At 38.9% G+C, this 13146-nt stretch overlaps 1 protein-coding gene across 3 annotated transcripts in view; it reads right to left on the bottom strand.

Annotated features, from left to right (window-relative positions):
* Positions 1-12715, bottom strand: part of tmem150c (transmembrane protein 150C) — a 67743-nt gene extending 55028 nt beyond the window's left edge. The window contains exon 1 of one of the 3 annotated variants that reach the window (XM_069925424.1): positions 12550-12715. The gene's annotated coding sequence lies outside the window, so the exon portion shown is untranslated. The other 2 variants (XM_069925421.1, XM_069925422.1) reach the window with 2 other exon arrangements.
* Between the last annotated feature and the right edge of the window lie 431 nt (positions 12716-13146).

Genomic DNA, 13146 nt, shown 5'->3' on the forward strand with positions numbered 1-13146 from the left:
CGGTAGGTGAATATACATTGAGTAGATTCCAAAACTCCGAATATATCTGACATTTTATCATTACATATCTTCCTGCTGGATCTATTATTTCCTCTTCTATTTTAATTGGCACATTTTTACTAATTAATATAGCTACTCCTCTTGCTTTTGAATTATACGACACTGCTGTTACATGTCCTACCCAATCTCTCTTTAATTTCTTGTGCTCCAATTCAGTTAAATGTGTTTCTTGCACAAATGCTATATCAATTTTTTCTTTTTTCAGTAAATTTGATTTGCTTATGTATTCCGTTAATATTTAAAGTCATATAGTTCAGCGTAGCCATTTCATACTTTGTTTATCTTCCCTTTCCGTTTCTCCATCATCACCTTTCCTTCTTATCCATTTCTGCTTTCTTGTTTTGAACACTTTATAAGACAACATTTCTAAAACATCAAACATTTTCCTTATTCTCCTATTTAAAACTTCTTTAACCCCCATTCTCCCCTCCCCCTCCTGAGTTGCCCTTTATCCCTTCTCGGGCAACCACATCTCCCCTCTCCATTTGGATTTGCGAATTCACTCGCAAACGTCAACTGATTTTGCAGTGACCGTAACTCCTCCCTACCCAGCCCCCCACCCCCGGAAAAGATTTCAATTTTCATATGTAACAAAGGTCACTCTTTTAATTCCCTCCTTATTCCCTCTATTCCCTTTCCCTCCCTTATTAATTCTTATCTATACTCTATATATTTACCTCTAAATACGGATACATTCATGTATACACACACATACATACACACATACATATAGTTCGTGGTCATTTTTACTCTCATTACATGTCTTCATCTCTCTGCTTGTTTTGTAGTTGTTCTGCAAATTTTCGTGCTTCCTCTGGATCCGAGAATAGTCTGTTTTGTTGCCCTGGAATAACTATTTTAAGTACCGCTGGGTACTTTAACATAAATTTATATCCTTTTTTCCATAAGATCGTTTTTGCTGTATTGAACTCCTTCCTCTTCTTCAGGAGTTCAAAACTTATGTCTGGATAGAAAAAAAAATTTTGACCTTTGTATTCCATTGGCTTTTTGTCTTCTCTTATTTTCTTCATTGCTTTCTCCAATGTATTTTCTCTTGTTGTATATCTTAAGAATTTTACTAAAATGGATCTTGGTTTTTGCTGCGGTTGTGGTTTCGGGGCTAATGTTCTATGTGCCCTCTCTATTTCCATTTCTTCCTGTAATTCTGGTCTTCATAGGACACTGGGGATCCAATCTTTTATAAATTCTCTCATATTCTTGCCTTCTTCATCTTCCTTAAGGCCCACTATCTTTATATTATTTTTTATTATAGTTTTCTATTATATCTATCTTCTGAGCTAACAGCTCATGTGCCTCTTTAACTTTTTTATTAGATTCTTCTAATTTCTCTTTTAAGTCCTCTACTTCCATTTCTACAATTATTTCTCGTTTTTCTATATTTTCCACTCTTTTTCCTATCTCTGATATGACCATTTCTATTTTATTTATTTTTTCTTCTCCATTCTTAATTCTTCTTTTTATCTCATTAAATTCTTGTAATAGCCATTCTTTCACTGATTCCATATATTCTTTAAAAAACGATATATCCATTGTCTTGCCTTTCTCTTCTTCTTCCATTTCTTTCTGTTCTTCTTCTTCTTCTTCCTCTGGGTTGACCATCTGTTGTTTCCTTGTTTTCTTTTTACCCTCTTCTTTCTTGTTGTCATTATTTTCTGTATTCTGCACATGCTGCTGTGTTGCAGGTGTCTCTCTCAGCTGTGGAAATCGAATCCGCAGCTGTTCCCCCCTCCCGTCAGTGTGTTTTTTTTCATGCGCGGTTGCGCACTTTTACTCGGCTCTGTGAGCCATTTTTGTCGTCCCGAACCCGGGACCTCCACTGACCTGAGGGAGCGGGCTTCTCTCTCCACGGCGGGCCTCCTCGGACAGGTAAGGCCTTCACCTTCTTCTTCTGACGTTCTTTCTTCTTCTCTTCTTCCCGTTGTTTTTGACTTTTCTCTCTTCGCTGCCATTTTCTTCTCACCTTTATTTTTACTTTGTTTTAAATTTTAATCTTGTACCTTTGTGTTTTGTGCGTTTTTTTTTAACTTTTCGGGAGAGGGCTGGAATTCCCTGACCGGCCACTACTCCATCACGTGACTCCCTCTTGAACGTCACATTGAAAGTAATACTAAAAATGATAAAGATCATCTGTATTCCCTGGAACAGTAAATTGGAGGACAGGTGAAGGAGTTAGTCAAAAGTTGCCAATATATAAATCCAGAACAAAGTTTTAAAAAGGCAAAAGAATTATTGCATCATCATTATGGAGATTAACATAAAATCACAAGGGCCCACATCGACAAGATCCTTTCTGGGTCAGCAATAAAATTAGAGGACATAAAGGCTTTACAAGCCTACACACTTGCAATCCACTTATCTTCCTGTCACTGGCCTGTTTCAGAACAAATCACTGTCCCTATGGTTCCTCCAACCTCATCCTGTCTGGTTTTTTTTTTTAATTTTTTATTTTTCACACCATAAATCACATTAGCCATGATACACACTTTTTCCTTTTCACACATATACAGTGACATTTTCTCCCCCCCACTCCCTCCTCCCAACCCACCCCCCCCCCTCCCATCCATTTAAGGTATACAATCTAGGATACATTAAACCAGTCAGACAATGTTGTCACTCAACAAAAATACACCAGAAATTCTACTGAGTCCATTCTTTTCTTTCCTTCTCCTTCCATCAACTTAGGTAATGATTGTCCCCGGTAGGTTTTCGCTATTGTATTTAATGTAAGGCTCCCATATTTGTTCGAATATTTCAATATTATTTCTTAAACTATATGTTATTTTTTCTAATGGAATACATTTATTCATTTCTATATACCATTGTTGTATTTTCAAATTATCTTCCAATTTCCAGGTTGACATAATACATTTTTTTGCTACGGCTAGAGCTATCTTAACAAATCTTTTTTGTGCATCCTCCAAATCAATTCCAAATTCTTTGTTTTTTATGTTACTTAGGAGAAAGATCTCTGGATTCTTTGGTATATTGTTTTCTGTTATTTTATTTAATATCTGATTGAGATCTTCCCAAAATTTTTCTACTTTCTCACATGTCCAGATTGCATGAATTGTTGTTCCCATTTCTTTTTTACATCGAAAACATCTATCAGATACTGTTGGGTCCCATTTATTTAACTTTTGAGGTGTAATGTATAGTCTGTGTATCCAGGTATATTGTATCATACGTAGCCTCGTATTTATTATATTTCTCATCGTTCCAGAACATAATTTCTCCCATGTTTCCTTTTTTATCTTTATATTTAAATCTTGTTCCCATTTTTGTTTAGTTTTACCATTTGTTTCCTCATTCTCCTTTTCTTGCAGTTTAATATACATATTTGTTATAAATCTTTTGATTATCATTGTATGTGTAATCACATATTCAAGGTTACTTGCCTCTGGCAAACTCAAACTGCTTCCTAATTTATCCTTCAAGTAGGATCTCAATTGGTAATATGCCAGCGCTGTATCTTGAGTTATATTGTACTTATCTTTCATTTGTTCAAAGGATAAGAATCTATTTCCTGAAAAACAATTTTCTATTCTTTTAATCCCATTTTTTTCCCATTCTCTAAAGGAAAGGTTATCTATTGTAAAAGGGAGTAACTTGTTTTGCGTCAATATTAGTTTTGGTAATTGATCATTTGTTTTATTTCTTTCTACATGAATCTTCTTCCAAATATTGAGGAGATGATGTAATACTGGAGAACTTCTATGTTGTACCAATTTTTCATCCCACTTATATAATATGTGTTCAGGTATCTTTTCCCCTATTTTATCTAATTCTAATCTCGTCCAGTCTGGTTTTTCCCTTGTTTGATAAAAATCTAATAGGTATCTTAATTGTGCAGCTCTATAATAATTTTTAAAGTTTGGCAGTTGTAAGCCTCCTTGTTTATACCATTCTGTTAATTTTTCTAGTGCTATCCTCGGTTTCCCCCCTTTCCATAAAAATTTCCTTATTATTTTCTTTAACTCCTTGAAGAATTTTTCTGTCAGTTGTATTGGCAATGCCTGAAATAAGTATAATATCCTTGGAAAAATGTTCATTTTAATACAGTTTATCCTTCCTATTAGTGTTAGTGGTAAATCTTTCCAATGCTTTAAATCGTCCTGTAATTTTTTCATTAGTGGATAATAATTAAGTTTATATAGTTGGCCGAGATTTTTGTTTATTTGTACACCTAGGTATCTTATTGCCTGCATTTGCCATCTAAATGGAGATTCCTTCTTAAATTTTGAGAAATCCGCATTATTCATAGGCATTGCTTCACTTTTATTTACGTTTATCTTGTAACCCGACACTTCTCCATATTCCTTCAATTTCTTATATAATTCTTTTATTGATAGTTCTGGTTCTGTTAAGTACACTATAACATCATCCGCAAATAGACTGATTTTATATTCCCTGTCTTTTATTTTTATTCCTTTTATATTATTATCTATTCTTATCAATTCTGCTAGTGGTTCTATAGCTAGCGCAAACAATAAAGGTGATAGTGGGCATCCCTGCCGCGTTGACCTGCTTAAGTTAAATTGCTTTGATACATGTCCATTTACTGTCACTTTCGCTAACGGTCCCTTATATAATGCTTTAATCCAATTAATATACTTCTCCGGTAAACTGAATTTTTGCACTACTTTGAACAAATAATTCCATTCTACTCTGTCGAAGGCCTTCTCTGCGTCTAAAGCAACTGCTACTGTAGGTGCTTTATTTCCTTCTACTGCATGAATAAAGTTAATAAATTTACAAATATTGTCTGTTGTGCATCTTTTTTTGATAAATCCAGTTTGGTCTAAATTTACCATTTTCGGTACCTGTTCTGCTAATCTGTTTGCTAATAGTTTAGCTATTATCTTATAATCTGTGTTTAGCAAAGATATTGGTCTATATGACGCTGGTGAGAGTGGATCTTTCCCTTGTTTTAGTATTACTGTAATTATTGCTGTTTTACATGAATCTGGTAAGCTTTGTGTTTCATCAGTCTGGTTGATTACATCCAGGAGGGGCGGAATTAATAAGTCTTTAAATGTTTTGTAGAATTCTATTGGGAATCCATCCTCTCCTGGTGTCTTATTATTTGGTAATTTTTTTATTATCTCTTGTATTTCTACTATTCCAAATGGTTCTGTTAATTTATTTTGTTCCTCTATTTGTAGTTTTGGTAGTTCAATTTTAGTCAGAAATTCATCTATTTTCCCTTCTTTCCCTTCGTTTTCAGTTCGGTATAATTGTTCATAGAATTCTCTAAAGTTTTCCTTAATTTCTTTTGGATTATATGTAATTTGTTTGTCTTTTTTCCTTGATGCCAATACCATTTTCTTAGCTTGTTCTGTCTTAAGCTGCCATGCTAGGATTTTGTGCGTTTTTTCACCCAGTTCATAATATTTCTGTTTTGTCTTCATTATATTCTTCTCCACCTTATATGTTTGTAGTGTTTCGTATTTTATTTTTTTATCCGCCAATTCTCTTCTTTTAGTTGTATCTTCCTTCATTGCTAATTTTTTTTCTATATTTACTATTTCCCTTTCCAACTGCTCTGTTTCCTGATTATAGTCCTTCTTCATCTTGGTTACATAACTTATTATTTGCCCTCTAATGAATGCTTTCATTGCATTCCATAGTATAAACTTATCTTCCACTGATTCCGTATTTATTTCAAAATACATTTTTATTTGTTTTTCAATAAATTCTCTAAAATCCTGCCTTTTAAGTAACATGGGGTTTAATCTCCATCTATACATTCTTGGAGGGATGTCCTCTAACTTTACTGTCAATATTAAGGGTGAATGGTCCGATAGTATTCTAGCTTTATATTCTGTTTTTCTTACTCTATCTTGCATACTAGCTGATAACAAAAATAGGTCTATTCTTGAGTATGTTTTATGTCTAGCCGAGTAATATGAATATTCCATTTCTTTTGGGTGTTGTTTCCTCCATATATCCAAAAGTTGCATTTCTTCCATTGATTTAATTATAAATTTGGTTACTTTGTTCTTTCTGTTAATTTTTTTCCCAGTTTTATCCATATTTGAATCCAAATTCAGGTTGAAATCCCCTCCTATTAATATGTTCCCTTGCGTATTTGCTATCTTCAAAAAAATATCTTGCATAAACTTTTGATCTTCTTCGTTAGGTGAATATACATTGAGTAGATTCCAAAACTCCGAATATATCTGACATTTTATCATTACATATCTCCCTGCTGGATCTATTATTTCCTCTTCTATTTTAAATGGCACATTTTTACTAATTAATATAGCCACTCCTCTTGCTTTTGAATTATACGATGCTGCTGTTACATGTCCTACCCAATCTCTCTTTAATTTCTTGTGCTCCAATTCAGTTAAGTGTGTTTCTTGCACAAATGCTATATCAATTTTTTCTTTTTTCAGTAAATTTAGCAGTTTCTTCCTTTTAATTTGGTTATGTATTCCATTAATATTTAAAGTCATATAGTTCAACGTAGCCATTTTATACTTTGTTTATCTTCCCTTTCCGTTTTTCCATCATTACCTTTCCTCCTTTTCCATTTCTGTTTTCTTATTTTAAACCCTTTATAAGACAACATTCCTAAAACATCAAACATTTTCCTTATTCTCCTATTTAAAACTTCTTTAGCCCCAATCTCCCCTTCCCCTCCTGAGTTGTCCTTTATCCCTTGTTGGACAACCACATCTCCCCTCTCCATTTGGGTTTGCGAATTCACTCGCAAGCGTCATCTGATTTTGCAGTGACCGCAACTCCTCCCCACCCAGCACCCCCCAGAAAAGATTTCACTTTTCATATGTAACAAAGGTCACTCTTTTAGTTCCCTCCTTATTCCCTCTATTCCATTTCCTTCCCTTATTAATTCTTGTCTATACTATCTATATTTTCCTCTAAATACGGATACATTCACGTATGCACATTATACATATACACACTTATACCTCTTTACCCACATACATATAAATCGTGGTCAGTTTTACTCTCATTACACGTCTTCATCCCTCAGTCTATTTTGTAATTGTTCTGCAAATTTTCGTGCTTCTTCTGGATCCGAGAATAGTCTGTTTTGTTGTCCTGGAACAAATATTTTCAATACCGCTGGATGCTTTAGTATAAATTTATACCCTTTCTTCCATAAAATCGCCTTTGCTGTATTGAACTCCTTTCTCTTCTTTTGGAGTTCAAAACTTATATCTGGATAAATGAAGATTTTTTGCCCTTTGTACTCCAGTGGCTTGTTGCCCTCTCTTACTTTTTCCATTGTCTTCTCCAGTACCTTTTCTCTTGTAGTATATCTTAGGAATTTTACTAAAATAGATCTTGGTTTTTGTTGTGGCTGTGGTTTAAAGGCCAATGCTCTATGTGCCCTTTCTATTTCTATTTCTTGCTGTAGTTCTGGACATCCTAGGATCCTAGGGATCCAATCTTTTATAAACTCTCTCATATTCTTGCCTTCTTCATCTTCCTTAAGGCCCACTATCTTTATGTTATTTCTTCTGTTATAATTTCCATTATATCTATTTTCTGAGCTAACAGTTCTTGTGTCTCTATAACTTTTTTATTAGATTCCTCTAATTTCTTTTTTAAGTCCTCTACCTCCATTTCTACTGCTGCTTCCCGCTCTTCCATCTTGTCCATTTTCTTTCCCATTTTTGTTAAAGTCATATCTATTTTATTCATTTTCTCTTCTGTGTTGTTTATTCTTCTTCTTAAATCATTAAATTCCTGTGTTTGCCATTCTTTAAATGACTCCATGTATTCTTTAATAAGAGAAAGTATATCCTTTATCTTGCCTTTCCCTTCTTCTTCTATTTCACTGTACTCTTCCTCTTCCTCTGGGTTGGCCATCTGTTGTTTCTTTGTTGCCCTTTTCTTCTCTTCTTTCTTGTTTTCATTGTCTTCTGTGTTCTCTTCTTGCTGCAGGTGTTCTGCAGCTGTCGTTGCCGGCTGTGGAGATCGACTCCCCAGCTGGTCACCCCTCCTGTCGGTGTGTTTTTTTTCATGCGCGGTTGCGCACTTTTACTCGGCTCAACGAGCCATTTTTGTAGTCCACTTTCTACCGACCTGAGGGAGCGGTTTTCTCTCTCCACCGCGGGCCTCTTCGAACAGGTAAGGCCTTCTCCTTCTTCCTCCGTTGTCTTCTCTTCCTCTCTTCTTACCGTTGATTTCGATTTTTCTTTTTTTGTCGCCATCTTCTTTCCACCTTTATACTCACTTTTCTTTAACTTTTATTTCTGTGCCTTTGTGTTTTCCTTTGTTTTTTTCGACTTTTCTGGAGAGGGCTGGAGTTCACCGTCCGGCCACTACTCCATCACGTGACTCCCCCCCATCCTGTCTGGTTTATCCATTTTGTGTTTGGAGGCAGCAAATTCTACACATACTATAATCAGCCAACTTTTCTACATACTGTGGCTTTTACTTAATTGCATTAATAATTCCCTTATACAGTATAATTGAAGTAAATAGTAAATTGTTACATAGTAATGGATTAATGAATACATAATGAATAGTACATAGGCATATTTTCCATGATTACTTAACCCTTTGGTTCCAACACAAGAGAGGGCTTTGGCACCATATGGATGACTTTGCACTGCCTGCTCACAGTAATTGGTGGGAAAGGTGTACACGTATGCCAGTTAAGCCAGAGAAACCAGGGATGCAAGTCAGTGAATAGACAATTTTCTTTTTCTTCCCTCCCCTCTCACACTGGGGAGCAGTTCCCACAGCACCCTGCTCCACTGGGAACACAACAACCCTGTTAAGTCAGGGAAGGGAGCTGGTGAGGTGTTGTCATTGAGTTTATGTCCCTTGTCCATATACGGAAGGAACTTGTGTATATATCGATTCACTTGATTTGCATCGTTTTAAACATGTTACTTAGATTTTTCAGTCGACAAACCAGCTATTCATGGTGTTTGCAGTGATTGGCGAATGATGTGACTTCCAAGGGGTGAATGTTATATATGGATTGTGGAGGAACACGTGGCCTCCCTGACTGTCTGGAACACTGTGGATTGTGGATGTTCACGTGACCTCCTTCTCTGAAACTTATTTGGAATGCGCATCACCTGCCAATCAAGGTTGGACTCCGGCCACCCATTAATGTACACATTAACGTTAGCTCATTTAAATGACTCACCAGGCCTTTTCATAGTCGGCCTCTGCATGGAGGCCGGCTAAAGCCAAACAAAAAGGTATTTCTTACCTTTTCATGCAGGCCCAGAAAAGCCTGCTCCAATGTCCCCTTTCAGCTAGTGGTAGCTGGGGCATTGATGTGGCTTTCAGGAGGTGTAACTACTGGTGCCATGATGCCATACAAACCCACCAAGCAATGGCTGTCTTCGTTACTCGTAATCCCCCCCAAGCAGCTGGAACCACTTTGCATTTCCCAGAACGCTTCCAGTTGTGGGGAGGGGGGGATTATGGGTAGACAGCCATGGCTCTGCCACGTATTAAGCCTCTGGCACCAATAAGAATCGCTGAAGGCCAAAGCAGCTGGTGGGGCTGTCATAGCACGCCCCAGCCGCCCCTGCCCTGACAGCTCCTGTCAGCCTCCCCTGCCCTGAGGGCATCATGGAGGGAGAGGGGTGAGTGAGTGGGAGAGAGAAAAGTGGAATGGATCACAGGCTGACGGTATCACTGCGACTTCATCTGCCCACCCCTAGCCAGCACTTGAAGCAGCTGTACATTCATGATGTGTGGCGGAGTGATCTGCTCCACCACTGACACTACCTCGAACAGGGATTGGAGACGGCGCCTTGGAGCCAGTTGGGGAGCATTCATGAAGGTAAGTTTTCCAAAATGAGGGAGGAGAATCTCCACCTTTGCATTCGGTTTTATTTTGCTTTATAAAAGGACCTATTGTCATCATGACTCACCTGCACCTCCTCCATTTCCCACTCATTTGCCCTTCCCCCAGACGCACAAAGATAGAATCCCCCTCATAATCACCTACCACCTCACCAGCCTCCACATCCAGCACATTAACTGTCAGAATTTCCAGCCCTTTCTACAGGATTCCACCACCAGACCACATTTTTCCTTCCACAGGGACTGGTCCCTCTGCGATTCCCTCATTGCACCCCCGGCATTTTCCCCTGTACCTGCAGGAGATGTAATATTTCCACCCACACCTCCTCCCTCAAGTACAACCAGAGGACTTGTTTGCAGCATCCGGTGCTCCCTTTTTGGCATTCTCTATATCAGAGAGGTGGGTCACATACTGGGAGATCACTTCACTCAGCACCTCCTCTCCGTTTGCAACCACAGCGACCTCCCAATGTCCAAGCATTACAATTCCCAGTCCCACTCCTGCGCTCACATGTCTGTCCATGGCTTTGTGTACTCTCCCATCCAGACCACCCACAAATTGGAGGAACAACACCTTTTTTTCTCGTCTGGGCACTCTCCAGCGAGATGGCATTATTAGGCCTTTTCGCACTGCCAAATCTAGGTGACCCTCCTAAGACCTGAGTAAAGTTCCCAGGAAGGCTGCTTACTTACCTGCAAAATCGGCAACCAAGCATTTTAAGGGGTGGGGGGGGGGGGTTGTCCTGTCACCATAGGTGTCGTGAGTGACGAGTTACGGACTCACTGGAAATCCCCTCACTCCTCCAAGTCTGCTGCAATGCCTCTGCTGTCAGTTTAAATATAGCATTGCCTATTTTGTTTCATGATAAACGCCTCATGTTGTTTCATGGAAAGTGCTGATTTACGTCCACATTCGTGAAAATTTATCTCCAGTGGACAAAGCTTATCTTGGATCTTTATTGAGATGACCACAAGCGTCAGTCATTTGTGTGGAGGGACCTCAAACCTCAGTGAGATTGGAGACCCTGCCCTGACATTTGGAAACATTTATAGTTTAAGGTTCATCTTGTTGCTCGGGTTTCAGATCAGTCGCTCTATGGCAAAAGGGGTTAATTGAAATATGCCACAGAAATCAAGTAGTCTGCTTGTTTTATTTAACCAGCACCATTTAAGTTAAATGGTATTTCTTTAATTTTAAATCATCTGTGGTGAGGATTCTCCTACTAAACTTTTCACTTCTTTTTAACAGTTGAGGTTAAATGAATACCAATGTTTCACCACAAGAACATGGATCTGTGTGAGGAAAAGCTTCTGACATTCCTCTATTAACACATTGGCTTCAATTTAGTGAGCTCCCCTTGGGCTCTGCGCTGAACAGATGTGATACCACTCCCCAAAGTGCAATAGTCGCTCTCTCAATTTTTCAAACTCATTACAAACTAAGTCTTTTCACTAGTCACAAGCTTGAAATCCAATCCACAGGCCAGCATGTCAGATGGTTCCAGTGGTCTGAGTTCAAAATGCTGTATATTCAAGTACATATATGTAAAATATGCTCATGAAATACACAGACATAAATAAATGATTTTAATGCGCTGTCATAGTCATTAGTTTGCCCCTAAAATTGGTCTGTTTTCAAGTACAGGATGATCTGAAGTTTTAAAGAAATGTGATCACCATTCTTGCTAGTAAAAGACATAATCAAGAAATTTAAAGTTCATTTCTTTAAGAATAAGGGAGATTGAATTATTTTTGGCAATTATGAGTGATTTTCTCATTTATCTGAGGCCACAGAGGCTTGTCAGTCAGTCAGGGGTTTCATGTGATCCACTCATGCAGGCGCTTGATGTCATGAAGCTTACCTGGTGTTTTCATACTGCCAGAAGGGGGTTGTGGGGGTGAACTCGGCTGGGCTCTGAGACCTAGGTCAAGGGTAGTCTCGGAGCCCGGTTGATTTGACATGACCTGCCCAGTCCAACCTTTTTACACCGCATGATTCACAGGTAGGTAACTGGGTAAATTGCCCGGTTAACCCACTTGTACATGGCAGTGTGAAAAAGGCCTAAGGCCTAATATTGACTTTTACTGCTTTCCACTAAAGCTGCTCACCTTTTCCTTCCCTTCCTCCTTTCCAATTCTTCCACCAACCCAGCCCTCCCTCCCTCCCCTTTCTCCACTTATCATCTCCTGCCTTTGCCACTCCCCATTCTTTTGTTCAGATGCCTGTCGGCATTTGCTCAAACACTGATGGAGGGCTCAAGCCCGAAACATCGTTATGTATCTTTACCTTTGCAACATAAAGGACACTGTTTGACCTGCTGAGCTTCTCCAGCATTTTGTGTTGTTAATTGCATAAAGATTTGAATAGATTAAGACATGCTCAATGCAAATTCAAAGAATGGGGTGAAATTGTTGAAATTTCAGACTTTTGGTTGGATTGACAGGACGGATGTTGGGCAGCATCCTGGGGAAACCTCCTTAATCTCAAACCTCAGATGGAGATGTTGGAACTTCTCCTGCTCGGATTTGTTTAATGCGGTCGGCAACTAAAAACACAACCTGTTACCGCATTGAAGACATCAGTCTCTCACTGTGAAAGGCAGAGGAGGGGTGCGACGAGACGCAGCGCCGCCCGAATCGACAGCCCGTGCGCTGGCCTACCTCTCAGCAGGTGCCACCACCTGCAGCACGCGATGTTTCAGATTCCCCGCAACCAACCTGACTGCCACTTAACACAGGTCCCGCCCAATCGTCGGGCCGCGGCCGTGAGTGGCAGCCCTCCCGAACAATGAAACAATTGAGGGCGTGGCCCGGCATCAGCCAATCGGCCCTTACGCCTGCGCCCGTTGCCAGGCAACTCAAAGCAGAAGCCCTGGTGAAATGGGCTTCCCGGAAGTTGGCGGTGAAGCAAATAGCCATCTGGTAGTTGGGCTATAGGTTCCTGCATTCTGGCCCGGAAACGTCAGAGACAACCAGGAAAACGCATTTGGTCCACGATTTTGTTCATCTTTTTCATCATCTCTGGATGTTCGACACATTTTTGTCAATGCGAAGGTTTCTGCCACCTTCACCTTCTAACTGCAGTAGTGAGTGTCTGTGGTTAAGTGGAATAACTTTTTTTTCTTCAAGCCCCATATATTCTTTCTGCCAATTAGGTAATTGCTTATCTGGTCCATTAAATAGTTCCATATTGTTGTCCTCTGTGGGCCTCTCATAATTTGATATTCCCGCGACTTCCGATCCAAAGAAAACAAGTTA

This window comes from Narcine bancroftii, chromosome 3, assembly GCF_036971445.1.
Source record: "Narcine bancroftii isolate sNarBan1 chromosome 3, sNarBan1.hap1, whole genome shotgun sequence".
Lineage (NCBI taxonomy): Eukaryota > Metazoa > Chordata > Chondrichthyes > Torpediniformes > Narcinidae > Narcine > Narcine bancroftii.